The sequence below is a fragment of the Mobula birostris genome, chromosome 9 (genome assembly GCF_030028105.1).
Source record: "Mobula birostris isolate sMobBir1 chromosome 9, sMobBir1.hap1, whole genome shotgun sequence".
Classification (NCBI taxonomy): domain Eukaryota; kingdom Metazoa; phylum Chordata; class Chondrichthyes; order Myliobatiformes; family Myliobatidae; genus Mobula; species Mobula birostris.
This window is the reverse complement of record NC_092378.1, coordinates 13568646-13586639: the sequence shown is the minus strand read 5'-3', so window position 1 is coordinate 13586639 and position 17994 is coordinate 13568646. Positions and strand designations below refer to the sequence as shown.

At 42.1% G+C, this 17994-nt stretch overlaps 1 protein-coding gene across 3 annotated transcripts in view; it reads left to right on the top strand.

The window, feature by feature from the left end:
• Positions 1 to 17994, top strand: part of acss3 (acyl-CoA synthetase short chain family member 3) — an 84784-nt gene that overhangs the window by 11082 nt on the left and 55708 nt on the right. The window lies entirely within an intron of this gene.

The following is a 17994-nucleotide window of genomic DNA, read 5'->3' as shown; positions in this document are numbered from 1 at the left end:
GATTCAATTGCACAAGGAGATTTTAACCCCATGGACTTGAAGGTTGTTGATTAGTTTTGAGGGGGTGATGGTGTTGAATGCCAAGCTGTAGTTGATGAAGAGCATCCTGATGTATGTATCTTTGCTGTCCAGATTTTCCAGCATTGAGTGAAGAGCCAATGAAATGGCATTTAGCTGGTGAGTACCTCATCCTGCCAAAGCAAGAGGTTGAAGATCTCAGTGAACACTCCATCCTTTTGATCAGCACAGGTCTTTTACTTGGCCGGGTACCCTGTCTAGGCTGGTTGCTTCCTGTGGTTCACCCTCCAGAAGAATGTTCTCGTGTTGGCCTCAGAGACTGAAATCACAGGATCATCGGGGGCTGTGGGAGTTCATGAAGGTTACTCCATGTTTTGATGGTCAAAGCGAGCAGAGAAGGCATTCGGGTCATCTAGAAGCGAAGCTCTCTTATCACCTATGTTGTTTGGCTTCACTTTGTAGAATGTGATAGCATTTAAGCCCTGCCATAGCTGTAAAGCATTCTTCAGTGACTCACATTTGTCTGAAATTGTCACTTTGCAAGTGAGATGGCTTTCTGAAGATTGTACCTGGACTACTTGTAATTCTGTTGGTCGTCAGACTTGAATGCTTCTGATCTGGCCCTCAGCAGAGTGCAGATCTCATGGTTCATTCCGGGCTTCTGGTTGGGGAAAGACTCTGAATGATTTTGTGGGGGCACACTCATCTACGACTGTTTTATTAAAGTCCATGACAACGATGGTGTATTCATTCAGAGCCTCAGATGAGTCCTTGAACACGACCCAGACCACCTACTTGAAGCATATCCATAGCTGCCCCTCTGCCTCCCATGACCACCTCTTTCTTGTCTTAATCTCCGGAGCCTTGCTCTTTAACATTTGCCTGTAAGCAGGTAGGACAAGGGCAGACAAGCAAGCCAGTTGTGTTGGTTGTTAACTCAAACAACACCCTTCGCTGTATGTTCTGTTGTGCACGTGCTAAATAAATGAATCTGAAGATCTGAAACTGTATACAATCATGTTGGATCTGGTGATATTGATCCATAGGTTTTTCAGAAGTCAAGAAAAAGGTGTAAAACCCGTTTGCATATGGTTGATTATTGAGTGTTACAAGAGCAAAGAGTGAACAAAGAAAAAGAGAAAACAAAGAAGTTTTGGTCATCTTGTACAAAAAACTAGAAAGTAAACAAGATATTCCAGTGATGCCAGTTAATGTATATGATATCCAGTTTTGAGTGGCATGACATCTGCTACAGAAAAACTAAGAAGCTTCTAGAAAAATACAGAATCAACTACACTACAATTACTGGAAAATTCACCGAACAATTACACATTGGGTATCTCTTGTATCTAATAAAGTGGCTACTGAGTATCCTTATGGTCTTCTGTTATAGCCCAGCCACTTCAAGTTTTGACACGTTCTCTTTTCAGAGATGCTTTTCTGCATACCACTGGTGTAACACATGGTTAATTGAGTGATTGTCATCTTGCTGTCAGCTTGAAATAGAGGGTCATTTTCCTCTTCTGCCCTCTCTCATTAACAATGCATTTTTGCTCACAGATCTGCTGTTCACTGATTGTTGTTTATTTTTTGGTTTTTTTTGCACCATTCTCTGTAAATTCGGGAGAAAGCTGTACATGAAAATCCCAGGAGATCAGCAGTGCCATCCCATGTACATCTCCAACAGCTTCTGACAGTTTTCTGTTTTGGTGTGGACATATTAAAAAGGCAATGCCTCAAGAAGGCAATATCCATCATTAAAGACCCGCACCAACCAGAATCCGCCATCTACTGTTTATTATCATCAGGGAGGAGGTGTAGGAGCTTGAAGACACACACTCAGTCATTTTAGGACCATTGAAAGGAAGAGATCTAAGTCGCACCTACATGGGTAAAGTGTGTTGCTTTCAAATGCCAGTGTTTAGTTCTAACCACTGGTAACAAATTTGTACCACTGGTTACACACAGTCTCAATAGTCACAATTACACTGTTCATGACAGGAGAAGGGGAAAAGTCAATAGATTTTTTTTTGCCACTGCAGTTCCTGCTTTATCGAAGAAGGGAAAGAATCTCAGTGGGAATAATACTTGTTCACCAATGGGATCATTCCTACAAGCCTGTTATTTTTAATGTTATCTACAGTACTCTAACAGTAAAGTTCAGGGCCATGGTTATATTGATTCAAATTAGAAGATAGAACATTACAACACAGTACAGGCCCTTTGGCCCATGATGTTACGCTGAGCTTTTAACTTACTGTAAGATCAATCAAATCCTCTCCTACATACCTTCCATTTTTCTATAAACAAAACACACAAAATGCTGGAGGAACTCAGCAGGTCAGGCACATCCATGGAAACAATCGATGTCTTGGGTTGAATCCCTTCTTAAGGACTAAAAAGGAAGGGTGAAGATGACAGAATAAAATGGTGGGAGGACGTGATTGGTGAAGCCAGGTGGGTAGAAACAGTAAAGGGCTTGAAAGGAAGGAATTTGATAGGAGAGGAGAGTGGAATATAGGAGAAAAGAAAGGAGGAGGGGACCCAAAGAGAGATGATAGGCAGGTAAGAAGTTTCCTCCAACCACCTTGAAATTATTCTCCATTTTTAGGAGCCATTTCGCCCTTGGAAAAAGTGTCTGTTTTGGTGTGGTCGTATTAAAAAGTTAGTGTCCTTATAAATCTCCTCTGCACCCTGTCCAAAGCTTCCACATCCTTCCGACCATGAGAACTGAAAACAATATCCCAAATTTCATCTACCCAGAGCTGCAACATTACCTTACGACTCTTGAACCAACCACTGAAGACCAACACACCTTCATAATAAACTCTATAATCTTGTGTGGCAACTTTTAAGGGATCTATGCACATGGGCACCGAGATCCCTTGGTTTCTCTGCACTGCCATTAACCCTGTATTCTGCCTTCAAATTTGACCTTCCAAAATGAATCACTTCACACTTTACTGGGTTGAACTCCATCTGCCACTTCTCAGCCCAGTTCTGCATTCCTTCTATGTCCCGTTGCAACCAACAACAATTCTCTACACTACATATGTCATCTGGAAGCTTACTTACCCACACTCCTTCATTCAAGTTATTTATGAACATCACCAGGAGCACGGCGGGTCCTCAGTCTCCAGCATGACACTCTCTATCTCCCACTGTTTTGAAGTAGCGATTGAGAGAGTGACATCTTGCAGGGCAAGAGCCATTTGAAGATTGCAGGTCTTATTGGGAGTGAGTCATTGTTTGAGCCAATAAAAAAAGGAGGTGTAAGTGAAGTGTCCTTTGTATTAGTGGCACAGTGTTAGAGAGGTCTGGCTTTGGCAGAACAGGCTTGTGGTGAGGACAGTCTTGGGCAAGCACAGACGCAGGCTTTAAGTAAGTTTCCATTAAGTTTTTTTTTCTGTTAGTACACAGCTAAGGTGCTGAGAATGTGTCCAGAGTTAGTGATACGTTTCTTGTGTGAGATGTGGGAACTTTGAGAGACCTCCAGTCTCCATGATAACTACATTCATTCCTGCCTGTGGCCATCAAACTTTACCACTCCTCCCTTGGAGGGTCAGACACACTGTGCCGATAGGCTGGTCCTGGATTTATTTCATAATTTACTGGCATAATTTACATATTACTATTTAACTATTTATGGTTCTATTACTATATATTATTTATGGTGCAACTGTAACGAAAACCAATTTCCCCCTGGGATCAATAAAGTATGACTATGACTATGACATCTGCCTGAAGTGTACCAAGCTGCAGCCCCTTAGAGACTATGTTATACCGTTTTGGATACAGCTTGGTGTTGGGGTGGGAGCTTCAGTGAGCAGGTTTCTGGCACTGAGTCTGGATTTGTGACTCAAAAGGGAAGGGGTGAGAAGAGATGTGCTGTAGCGATAGGGGAATTGTTGTTCAGGGGGACAGAAAGGAGGTTCTGTGGACGAGAATGAGATTTGTTGCCTCCCGGGTGCCAGGGTCAGGAGCACGTTGGATCGAGTCCGCAGGATTTTTAAATGGGTTGGTGAGCAGCCAGAGGTCATGGTTCACGTTGGTGCCAGTGACATGGGTAGGATGGGTGGTGAGGTCCTGCAAAGTGTATTCAAAGAGTTTGGTACTAAGTCAAAGGACAGGACCTCTAGGATTGCTACCCTTACCTTGTGCTATTGAAGCCAGAAGTAGGAAGATCACACAGTTGAACACCTGGCTCGGGAGATGGTGCAGGAGTGAGCAGTTCAGTATTTTGGAACTTTGGGTCTTTTCCAGGAAAGGTAGGATCTGTACAGAAGCAACGGTTTGCACCTGAACTAGAGGGGAATGAACTAAAGTGCCAGAACAGTTAGTGGAGTGGTTGTGAGGAAAGATGTTGTTAAGCCTACTTACAAAGTCAGGAATTGAAAGGTTGAGTCTGGTGGGACTAATGTTCTGGGCTACGTATATTCCAGTGTGAGGAGTATTGTAGGAAAGGCGGATGAGCTTAGGGCATGGATCAGCACATGGAATTATGGCATTGTAGACATTACTGAGACTTGTTTGCAGGAGGGGCAGTACTGGCAGCTCAGTGTTCCGGGGTTCTGTTGCTTTCGATATGATGGAGCGGGAGGGATTGAAAGGGTAGGGATGGCATTGCTATTCAGGGAAAATGTCGTGGCAGTGTTCAGTGATAGACTGGGAGAACTTGTTCAGTGAGGCTACATGAGTAGGACTGAGGAATAAGAAAGATACAACCATCTTAACGGGCTGAAAATTGGCAATGGAATTTAACGCAGGCAAGTGTGAGGTTTACACTGTTGAAGAACAAACCACGATAGGTGCGACAGAGTGAGTGATAGAGCACTGAGTAGTGGAGGAGTGTGGTAGAGCAGAAGGATCTGGGAATACAGATCTGTAATTCCTTGAAAGTGGCATCAAAGGCAGGTAGGTTCGTAAAGAAAGGTTTTGGCACGTTGGCCTTTATAAATCAATGCATTGAGTACAGGAGATGGAATGCTACGTTGAAGTTGTGTAAGATATTGGTGAGGCCCAATTTGGAGTATTGTGTGTAGTTTTGGCCACCCACCTACAGGAAAGATGTAATAAGATTGAAAGTGTGCAGAGAAGATTTACAAGGATGTTGCTGGGACTTGAGGACCTGAGTTCTAGGGACAAGTTGAATCAGTTAGTTTATTTTCAAGAACCTTGAAGACTGAGGGGAGATTTGATAGAGGTATACAAAGTTATAAGGGGTGTAGAAATGGTAAATGCAAGCAGGCTTTTTCCATTGAGATTGGGTGAGACTACAACTCCAGAGCATAGTTTAAAAGTGAATTTTTGTTCACCTCTTTACTCAGAGGATTGTGAAAATGTGGAACGAGCTGCCAGTGCAATTGGTGGATGTGGGGTTGACTTCAACATTTAAAAGAAATTTGGATAGATGCATGGATGGTAGGGGTATGGCGAGCTATGGTCTGGGTGCAGGTCGATGGGACTAAGCAGATTAATGGTTCGGCACAGACTAGGTGGGCCGAAGGGCCTGTTTCTGTGCTGTAGTGTTTTGTGAGTATGACTCCACTACTATTCCCTGCCTTCTATGGGCAAGCCATTTCTGTATTCCTACAGTGAGGTTTCCCTGGATCCTATCCCTCCTGACTTTCTGAATGAGCCTACTGTAGTGAATCTTATCAAATCTCTACTAAAATCAATATGCACCACAATTGTTTGGATTAATTCTCCCATTTCATCTGCGACTTCCTGTAATCTTGCTGGATATTTAATAATCTGTTTTGACCTAAAACATATGTATAGATTATTTGTGCTGTATTGATTATCTGTTTGCAATTTGCATTGCTTCTAATATCATAAGATAAGGTATGACTACGAGAAGTGTTTTGTGGATCTGGTTCTCGCAGATGGTACAATTTGTCAGATTCGTACCTGAAATGTTAAACCTCTGAGGGTTTAATTCTTAACTGTGGTCAAGGCAGTCCTGAGCAGCATGATGTCCCAAATTGTCCTATCTTTGTTCTTGTCAGTTTTCCACTCTCCCCTTAAAATAAATCACCCACCTGCTTCTCCATTGTGTTATATTCTGGATTGAAACAGCTAACTTTCTCCTGAGATCTGTATGCATCTGTTTGGTGGACATTCTTCTAAACGGAGTCTGTAGATCAGCAGATTGCTGGTATTGAAATGTCTGAACTAGGATGCTGGACCTATCTCTGGTAACATAAACTTCTGCAGACCTCCGATTTCTCAGGATGGGAAATGTGCCTGTTGAACTCATTTCAAGTTAACAGGTTAAAGGTTAAAGAGATGTTCTAGTAATGAATGGGAGAAACAAACTAGTGGTCAGACTGTGTTGGTCATTGATACAAATGATGCATTTCACTGTATGTTTCAATGTACATATGACAAATAAAGCTAATCTTTAAATTTTTATTCTTGGATTTAAATCTTTATATTTTAATTTGTTATTAAGAGTGTACACATCCTTTAGGCTTCTGATTTCAAATTTATTTCTCATAAATGTAATATGTTCATGATAATTTAATTTAAATGAAAGTTTTGACAGTTAACGAGCTTGGGGGAACTGCAGATCTCATTAGCTGTCAAAGCTACTCTATCAACACTTGTGTGAAGAGTGGCCCTGTGGTGCCTTGAGCCATGCCAACAAGCAGCGAACTGGTCCCCAGGTGGAAGATTGTGTCTTGGACTGAGCTGGATTAAAATAGTGTGGTTCAGAATCCAGCACTTGTGCAAATTTCACTTATCTGTGCTGGCTGTGGCTACTTTTCCTTCCTGCTCGAATGTTCATCCATGTACAGTGACATTTAGGTGGGCCACACACACACACCCTGCTCTCACTTATCCTCACAGAACTGCTGCACTGTCGTTAAATTGTTTGAGTACTTGTTGCCAATTTTATTGGTGGTGTCAAAATTGAATATTCATTGGCGCCACTAATAAAATCCAACAAACTTTCCCAAGCAGATTCAAACATTGAAACCTGAGTCATAGACCTGCCTTATCATTCCAAGAATTGATTGACTTGTTGCACATTAAAACTGTTAAAACAATTGTTTTCTCCCTTAGATAAGGAGACCAAAATGGGAGTCAGTGTGCCTCTCAAAGCCCTGTACAACAGTAGCTAGACTAGTTCAAGGTGACTGGCATTTCTAGGAACTTGTACTGCATTCTAATTTCTAACATTAATTCTTGTTCAAAATATGTACAAATGCAAATAATGAAAAGATAGTTTTTCTTTTTAAAAATGTTCCTTATTTTTGGTTTCCTTACTGAAAAGAATCACCTACTACTTGAGAATATAGTCCATTTGCCACCTTTCATTTAGTAAGCAGCTACTTTGCGCTATTTCTGCCAATGGAAGCAGTTCAATGTTTTCACTTTTTCTAGGCTCTTAATCATTGTGAGCATTTCTAATTGTTTCTCACAGCAGCTATGCCATTATATGTAAATTTAGAGTCACTCAACTAACCCTAGGATGATTCAATTAAATCATTTCTGCATCCTATCTGGGACCTTCATTTTCTTGATGTCCAGAAGTGAACTGAATTGGGGGTAATATACCAGTTGTGGCCAATAGTGATTCAATAAAACCACCCTGTTCTACTCCATGCCTTCTCTTGTGTCAAGATGAGGCCATGCTGAGAGTGGAGGAACAATACCGTATATTTTATCTGTGTACCCTCCAATCTGATGGCATGAATATCGCTTTCTCCTTCCAGTATTTTTCCCCTCACCCTGCCCTCTTCTCTTCCTTTATTCCGTACTCTAGCCTCTTAGCTCTTCTCACATGCCTATTACTTCCCCTTGGGCCCCCTCCTCCTGCCCATTCTGCTATGGCCTACTCTCCTCTCCTATCAGATTCCCCCTTCTCCAGCCCTTGACCTTTCTCACCCACCTGGCTTCACATATCACCTTCCAGCCAGCCTCTTTCCCCTCCACCCACCTTCTAATTCAGGCATCTCACTCCCTTCCCTCTCAGTCCTGAAGAAGGGTCTCGGCCCAAAACGTAAACTGTTTTCTCTTTTCCATAGATGCTGCCTGACTTGCTGACTTCCTCCAGAATTTTGTATGTTACTTTGGATTTCCAGCATCTGCAGATGTCTTCAACCTGATAGACACATGGAGCTTAGAAAAATAGAGGGCTATGTGCTAGGGAAATTCTAGGCAGTCTCTAGAGATTACATGGTCGACATGCCATTGTGGGCCGAAGGGCCTGTAATGTGCTGTAAATTTCTATGTTCTGCATTTTGACTGCTATCTGCAAATTTTGTCTCCATAGGGTATATGTTAAAGTTTCACTGTTCCTGCAGGCAGTATGACTTTCGCGTAGTCGTCTCTTTGCTAATTCTTTTCAGCAGAGCTTCTGATTTTGCGTATTCCTGCACTGGCTTTTATCTACCTCGTGTCTACTTACTCCACTATCGGTTTTAATTCATTTGAACTTGATCAGTATCTTCCTAATGCTTTGTTGTACTTTCAAGCTTTCTGTTGCAATACCTGTTTCTCATTTAACACTATAAGAACTTATTATAACCCAGTGGTGATTAGTATTTACCAGAAAGATTTTGTGGGAACAAACCCAGTTTTCCTATGCAAACCATTCTTTCCCAAGTGAAGATCAGCTTGTACATCTCATACTTGTTAATCGTTAACTAAAAATACGACTGCACAAGTGAACTTTAATGTCTTTTTGAAATAACGGTTAATTAATAATTACAGTCTTGTGAGACTAATATCATTCTTGAAAAGCTAAATTGTGGCTAGATCAGATAATCCTTTGATAATAAAACTATCTGATTTATGCCTCAAGGTTTTCTGTCTTTTTTTTTGTGATCTGAGTATTGACAAGGTTACTGTTTATTGCTGGAATTTATTGCTGAAACTGCCCTTGAGAAAGTGGGGTTGAATCAGTCTTTTAAATCACTGAGGTATTGTGTAGGGAGTTCCAGCATTTGAACCAAGAAAGATCAGTGCTGTTTCCATATCAGAATGGTGTGCATCTTGGTGGAGAACCTGCAGGTGGTGGTGTTCTCAAACGTTGACTTGCTAAAAGCAATTGCAGGTTTGTGAGTTGGTGTTGGAGTATCCGAGGCAGCACATTTTGTAGACGGTGAAGCAACTGTCAGTTTAAAATTCAGATTTATTTATTAACATGTGCATCAAAATGTACAGTGAACTGCGCTGTTGGCGCTGACAACCAACACACCTGACGACGTGCTGGGGGGTAGTCCGTAAGTGTTGTCACACGTTCTGGCACCAACATAGCGTACCCATAATGCTCAGCAGAACAACAGAAACAGCAGCAAAACAGACCCCTTTCCACCCTACGGCCACCCACGTAATCACATGCACACGCAGAACAGTCTACAACCGCAGGACAGGTCACCTCTGGGTCTCCAGTCCTTGAGCCGGCATTCTGAGACTCATAGACAATTGTGTGCCAGTGCTGAGGGGAATGAATTGAGGGGGTGCCAATGAACTAAGTGGCTTTGACTTGGATCATGATGAGCTTCTTGAGAGTATGTTGTGTTGCACTCATCAAGGCGAGTAGAGAGGACTGAAAATCAGAATCCAAATCAGGCTGATTGTCAATGAACTATGCCGTGAAATTTGTTATTGTGCAGCAGGAGTACAGTACAATGCACTTAAAAAAACTACAGGTTATAATAAGAAATATGAAAAAAAGTTGTGCAAAAAGAGAGCAAAAATAGTGAGGTTGTGTTCATGGGTTCATGGTCCATTCAGACATATGATGGTGGAGGAGAAGAAACTGTTCCTAAAACATTGAGTGTGTGTCTTCAAGCTCCTGTGCTTCTCCCTGATGGTAGTAATGAAAAGAAGGCATGTGTTGGAAGGTAAGGGTCCATATGATGAATGCTACCTTCTTGAGGCATCACCTATTGAAGATGTCCTCAAATATGGGGAAGATAATGCTTAGATGGAGCTAGGTGAGTTTGCAACCTGCTTCAGCTTTGCAGTCTTTCCTCCATACCAGACTTTGATGCAACTAGTCAGAATACTCTCCATGGTACATCTAGAGTCTTTGGTGACATACCAATTATCATAAAGCTCTGAATGAAATATACCTGCTGGCATGCTTTCTTCATAATTGCATCAGTATACTGGACCCAGGATAGATCTCCAGAGATGTTGTCACCAAGAAATTTGAAGCTGCTCACCCTTTCCATCACACCCTTGTCCATTGTGGAAATGCTTTGGAATGTGAGGTGGTAAGTTTCATACTATCAGATTTCCAACCTCTTGCAGCTGTGGTATTTTTGAGGTCGATCTATTTGTGTGTCTAGTAAATGGTGAACCTCTTAGGAAGTTGCTGGTAATATCATGGAAAAAGCTGGTTAGATTGTCTTTATGGAGAAACTCACTGACTGGTACTTTGGTGGTGTGAATTTGGCTTGGTGATGCCTGAATGTTCCTGAGGCCATGCTTTAAATGGGGTTACCTTACTCCATTTGCTAAGAGTTGGGAATTTAATGTTGTGGAATCAACAGTAGTCACCTTTACTTCTGATTCTCTGATGGGAAAATAAGTCATTGATGAGGGAACTAAAGAACTAAAGATAGCTGGGCCTAGGTCGATGTTCTGAGTATTGGAGTTGGGATGCTATATTGAAGTTGGTGTGCTGAATTTGGAGTATTGTGGGCAGTTCTGCTCACTTCCCTGCAGAAAAGATATCAATAAGATTGAAGGAGTGCAGAGAAAATTTGCAAGAATGTAGCTAGGACTTGAAGACCTGAGTTATAGGGAAAGATGGAACAAGCTAGGACTTTATTCCCTGAAGTGCAAAAGAATGAGGGGAGATTTGACTGAGGTATACAAAATTAAGGTGTATAGATAGGGCGAATGCATGCAGTCTCTTTCCTCTTGGGCTGGGTGAGACTGGAATTAAGAGTCATAGGTTTAGGTTGAAAGGTAAATATTTAAAAGGAACTTGATGGAAAACTTCTTCACTTGGAGTTTATTGTGAGTGTAGAATGAGCTGTGGTGGTAGATATGAGTTCAAATGCAACATCTAAGAGAAGTTTGGATAGGTATAGTGCATGGATGAGAGGGATGTGGAGGGCTGTGGAAATGGGTGCAGGTAGATGGGACGACTCAGGAGATCATGTTGGCATGATCAGAACCTGAGGCAGGATCCAGGCCAGCTGGAAAAGTGGGCTGAAAAATTGCAGGTGGAATTGAATGCGGACAGGTTTGAGGTGCTGCACGTTGGGAGGACTTGCACGGTGAGTGGTAGAGCACTGAGGTGTGTGGTAGAACAGAGCGATCTGGAGTACAGATCTGTACTTCCTTGAAGGTGGCGTCACGGGTAGATAGGGTTGTAAAGAAAGTTTTTGGCACATTGTTCAAAGCTCAAAGTAAAATTTATTATCTGAGTACATACATGTAACCGGGTGCAACCCTGAGATTCTTTTATTGTGGGCATACTTAGCAAATCTATAGAACAGTAACTGTAAACTGTGGACATCAAGAACTATGAACTGTAAACATACTGTGCAAATACAGATATAAATAAATAGCAATAAATAATGAGCATGAAATAACATTATTCAGTCTATCAATATAACAAAATAACAGAATCCTTAAATGAGTGTTGCTGTCCCATTTTGTACAAGAGCCTGATGGTTGAGGGGTAGTAACTGTTCTTGAACCTGGTGGTGTGAGACCTGAGGCTTTTGTACCTTCCACCTGATGGCAGCAGTGAGAAAAGAGCATGGTCTGGGTGGTGAGGATGATGGATGCTGCTTTTCTACGGCAATGTTTCATGTAGATGCACTCAACGGTTGGGAAAGTTTCACCTGTGATGTACTGGGCCCTATCCACTACCCTTTTATAGGATTTTCCACTCAAAGGTATTGGTGTTCCCATACCAAGCTGTAATGCAGCCAGCCAGAACACCTCAGATCGACAGAAGTTTGCCAAGGTTTTCGGTGACATGCCAAACCTCTGCAGACTCCTGAGGAAGTAGAAGCACTGTTGTGCTTTTTTTGCAGTAATATTCATATGATGGGTTCAGGACAGGTCCTCTGTGATAGTGACACCCAGGAACTTAAAGTTACTGACCCTCTCCACCTCCGACCCTCCAATGATTACTGGCTCCTGGACCTCCGGTTTCCCTCTCCTGCTCTATAATCAGTTCCTTGGTCTTACTGACATTGAGTGAGAGGTTGCTATTATTAAACCACTCAGCCAAGTTTTCAATCATCCTCCTGTATGCTGATTCATCTCCAGCTTTCATGCCGCCTACAACTGTGGTGTCATCAGCAAATTGTATATGGTGTCGGAGCTGTACTTAGCCACACAGTCATAGGTGTAAGGTGAGTAAAGCAGGGGGTTAAGTACACATTCCTGCTGAGCTCATATGCTGGTGGGGATTATGGAGGAGATGTTTTAGCCAATCCAAACTGACTGGAGCCTGCAAGTAAGGAAATCCAGGATCCAATTGCACAAGGGTATATTGAGGCCCAGGTCTTGGTGTTTACTGATTAGTTTTGAGGGATGATGGTATTAAATGCTGAGCTGTAATTGATAAAGAGCATCCTGATGTATGTATCTTTGCTGTCCAGATGTTTCAGGGTTTTGTGAAGAGCCAATGAGATAGCATCTGCTGTTGCTTCGTTCGGTGAATTGGAGAGGATCCAAGTCACCATTCTGACAGGAACTGATGTGTTTCAACACCGGCCTCTTAAAACACTTCATTGACCTTCATAAATCAAAGTATTGAGTACAGGAAACAACAGGAATTCTGCAGATGCTGGAAATTCAAGCAACAAACATCAAAGTTGCTGGTGAACGCAGCAGGCCAGGCAGCATCTCTAGGAAGAGGTGCAGTCGACGTTTCAGGCCAAGACCCTTCGTCAGGACTAACTGAAGGAAGAGTGATCCCTTACTCACTCTTCACCAGCAACTTTGATGTGTGTTTATTGAGTACAGGAGTTGGGATGTTATCCTAAAGTTATTCAAGACATTAAGTGAGGCTTAATTTGGATAATTGTGTGCAGTTCTGGTCACCTACCTACAGGAAAGATACCAATAAGATTGAAAGAGTGCAGAGCAAACTTATGAGGATGTTGCTGGGACTTGAGAACCTGAATTATAGGGAAAGGTTGAATAGGTATGGACTTTATCCCCTAGAGCACAGGAGAATGAGGGGAGATTTAATAAAGGTAGTACAGATAGTGTAAATGTAAACAGGCGTTATCCACTGAGGTTGGGTAAGTCTAGAACTAGAGGTCATTGGTTAAGGGTGAAAGGTGAAAGGTTTAAGCAGAACATAAACCTCTTCACTCAGACTGTGGGTTCATTTTCAAAATTTAAGAGTAATTGACGGCAAGGGTATGGTGGACTATAGTCTGGGTGCAGGTCAGTGGGACGAGGCAGATTAATAGTTCGGCATGGATTAGATGAGCCATAGTGCCTGTTTCTGTGCTGTAGTGCGCTATGACTTTATGACTCTGCAACTATTGTGATAGCCTGTGTGGGGGATATTTGACCTCTAAAGACCAGAACTATCTTCCTTTCTGTTACGATTACTCCAGTGTTGCTAGCATTTTATTTAGGTACAGTGGGGAATAGGCCCTTCTGGCCCTTTGATCCGCACTGCCCAGCGATCTCCCCCAATTGAATCCTAGCCTAAATACAAGGCAATTTCCCTTCCAGCCGGTTTGTCTTCGGACTGTGGCAGGCAGCAGCAGGAATTGAACCTGGGTCACCTGAACTGTAAAGCGTTGTGCTAACCACCACACTACCATGCTGCCCTCCCTTGGAACCCATTGACTTCTGTTTTACCAGCGCTCTTGTACAACATCAAAAAAATGAGGCCAATCAAAGTGCTCATTCTGATAGGAAGAATGAAGAGAGGGGTTTCTTATAAGGGGGTATGGAAAGGGATGTATCTGACCATATCAGAATTTGGGAAATAGTTAGAAAGTCATAATGTTTTGCCAGCTTTATAGAGTTAGTCATGGATTGTGTGAGAGTGAGAGTAGGACGGTCATTGTCAGCAAAAATGATGGCATTTTAGAGCAGGGGTTCCCAAACTTTTTTATGCCATGGACCCTGACCATTAATTGATTGGTGTGTGGACCCCAGGCAGGGTGCACAGAGCAACACAGTACAGTTGTCAATGTACTGGATAAAGAGTGGAAAGGAGGAGGATGAGAAGGATTGAAACAAAAACTGTTGTTTCCAAATTTTCTTACGTTCTCACCTCTTCCCATTTTCCAAGGAAAACTTCCTCAGCTTCTCTAGTGTTCCCCTCGTCCCTGGAACCGTTTGGTAAATCCCTTCTGTCATTTCTCTAACTTACCTGAAGTGCGGCACCCAGAACTGGACACAGTACACCGGTAGTGGCCAGCTAGTGTTTCTAAAGATTCCTCGTGACATCCTACTCTCGTATTCTGTGCCATTGTGCTCTTTTAATCTGCCCTTCCTCTTTCACTGACTCGATATATATATATATATATATATATATATATATATATCATACAACCAGAGCTCTGTGCATGCAGCATATTTAGAATTATGCCACTTGGATTAGACGGCATCTTCTCATTTCTTCTACCAAACTGTAGTTCTCAGTACTGAGTCCCTCTCCACACCTCTATATCCTGGACGATGCAGGCGTCGTCACCTAAGCCAGCATTTATTGCCCATCCCTAGTTGCCCTTGAGAAGGTGGTGATGCTTCTCAGCTTTATGTTAATGTTATGCTCTGCACAAGTGCAAATCATTTGTATAGAAGTAAAAACAAACACAGGTCTTGGTGCCCGCTTGCACTGTACTCCTTCTTCTGGTCAAGGAAGCAGCCGTTTACTACTTTTCTCTGTTTCCTGAAGTTAAGATTTTTTTCCCCGTTTTATTCCATCTTGTGGCATCTTACCAGGAAAAGGAAATCCACACAATCCATATCAACCACACTTCCCTCAGAAATTCACCTTTACAAGCTAATCTGTCAAGTTGCTTGCCTTAAGGAAGGTTTGCATGCCTCTGTGAGAATCATTTACACTGAGGTGGTGCCACAAGCTCTGTGCCAACATACCGTTCTGACAAACCTCTTGGTCTTCAACCTGCCTTTTGAACTAGTATCAGAAACTCCTATTTCAAATACACAGGAAAATACAAGATCTTATGGTAATCTTGCTTTTGTTTCTGAATATGCAGAACTGGATCTTAAAAACTTTAAGTTGGTCAATTTAACTTTTATATGTTTAGTCCACTACACATGTATATTGGCTGTCACTGGGGATGAGGCAATAATTTATCTTTCTATATTTTCAAAGGATTTTATAGAATTTCAAAGTATGTTTATTATCTAAGAATGTATAAATTAGATTTGTCTTGCGTCTTGAGATTTGTTTGCTTACAGGCAGCCACAAAGCAATAAACCCAAAAGAACTCAAAAAAAATAAAGACTAACACCTGATGAGCGGAGAAAGGCGGTGGGGGAGGGGGATCACAAATCATGCAAACACTAGAGGTGAACAACAACATACTGAATCCTGGAGCGGCCCGCAGTAGGCCCAAGCCTCGGTATCAGTCCATTGTGAGCATGGAGCACAGCAGCTGGGGCAGTCTTCATAGGCTGAGCCCCATGGAGAGAGGAGTGAACTTCGCGGGAGAATGAGTGAAATTGGCTCTTGCTTCTGATCCTAATGCCCTGTCTTTCCAGTATATCGTTTAAATTGTCCTTGTACTGGGACCCGGCACCGCTGCAGTGAAAGGCCTAGAAACACGCCACCACGCGACTCGCTCTGCCCCCCCAGATTTCATCACCCAGCCCGAAGCCGCTCTTGATTTCTGCAAATTGGCTTGACACCCAGAGCTTTCCAACCTTGCACCCGGGCATGTTGTACGGGTATCAAACTCCTCTGTCTTGACTTCTCCTCTGCGAATGTTTCACTCCATCTGTGCGCATGCAACAGTGGTTTACGACCTTGCCCTGTACGCACTGAGATGTCTCTGAATTCTCTGAATCTTTTCACAATATTATGTACTGTAGATGTTGAAAGACCTAAATTCTCTGTAATCTTGCGTTGAGAAATGTTCCTTTTGAACTGACTAACAATTCTGTCACGAATTTTGGCACAACTTTTGTTGTGTGTGTTGTAGCCGTCAAATTCTAAATTTGTGTATATTTACAAAATACAATTAAGTTGGTCAGTAAAACTATTGAAAATCTTTTCTTTGTACTTATTTATGTCAGTTAAATAAAGGTTCACATGAATTAACATATCACAGATTTTTGTTTTTATTGCATTTTGGAAAATATCCCAACTTTTCTGGAAATGGGGTTTGTATGTGAATTGCATACGTCATAACGTGATACGAGCACGCCTCACTTAAACATGAAATTAGACACGGATTCCCGTGTCCTCATTTGAATTAGTTTCATATCTTGAAGTTCCAAGTATACACTGCTGACTCTCTCCACCACCAATCCCCCAGTGTAGAGTGGTGCATGTTCACCCTTGTTCCCCTTCCTGAACTCAAACATCAGCGCTTTAGTTTTACTGACCCTGCATGGGAGGTTGTCGTTGCAGCATCGCTCAACCAGGTGTCCTGTTTTGCTCAGATAAGCTGATGCATCATCACGTGTGATTTGTCCAACAACAGTAGTGGGCCTGTGTCCCTTCATTTCATCAATCTGGGATATTATTTTGCAAATTCCTACACAACCTGTCAGCATTTTTACCCTGTTATTCTCATGCAGTTTTGATTGCCTCTATCCCCTGTAAAGGGAATCAAATTTGCTAGGTTCTTATGAGGTGGACATTGTGTGCGAATGTCCTTAACTTCCTTGTGATGAGGACAAGGACTTTGCCTTTCCTCGTGCTTATCTCTACCTTTGTTCTTCTTGGTATCCTCTGAGGACTCATTGGAGCACTTGCCAAATAATTAACTGTCTTGTACTTTTCTTTAGTTGACCTTTCTACCCAGCACACTGACTGTACTGTCTAATCTAGGCAGCATCCTTGTAAACAACAGGAATTCTGCAGATGCTGGAAATTCAAACAACACACATCAAAGTTGCTGGTGAACGCAGCAGGCCAGGCAGCATCTGTAGGAAGAGGTGCAGTCGACGTTTCAGGCCGAGACCCTTCGTCAGGACTAACCTTGTAAATCACCTGTGCACCCTCTCTAAAGCTTCCACATCCTTCGTAAAAGAAACCGACAGAAATGAATACAACAATCTTAAGTCTCATCTAAGTGGAGTTTTATGGAACTACAATATTACCTCACGGCTCTTGAATTCAATTCCCCTGCCTAAATAGGAAGACACCACCTTAACCACCTGAAGAATTTGCATGGAATTTTTGAGGAATCTATGGATATGAACCCCAAGGTCCTTCTGTTCCTGCACAGTGCTAAGATTGATGGTTTTTTCTCGGACTATCCATTGCAGGTGGGAGCTCTGGATCACACTGCATATATAAAAAGAGAATACAACAGATATAAATAGTAAAACTAATTGAGCTGCTGGCTCCAAATACACAGGTCATGGAGTTACTGCCAGGTGCAAAAAAAGGTCATAGGCTTGTTCCTAAAGCAATCAAATTATGAAAGAATGCTCTCTTTTCACTGCTGCCATTAGGAAGAAGGTACAGGAGCCTGTGAACTCATACACAAGGTTTAGGAGCAGTTACTGCTTCTCAGCCATCAGGCCCCTGTACTATTGGGAATAACTTATGATGATTATGATTATGAAGACACATAGTTCTCTTTTATTGTCATTTAGTAATGCATGTATTAAGAAATGATACATTATTTCCTCTGGTGTGATATCACAAAACACAGGACAAACCAAGACTGAAAAAAACTAACAAAACCACATAATTATAACATATAGTTACAACAGTGCAACAATACCATAACTTGATGAAGAAGTCCGTGAGCACAATAAAGTTCAAAGTTTCTCAAATGTCCCACATCTCACGCAGACGGGAGAAGGAAGAAA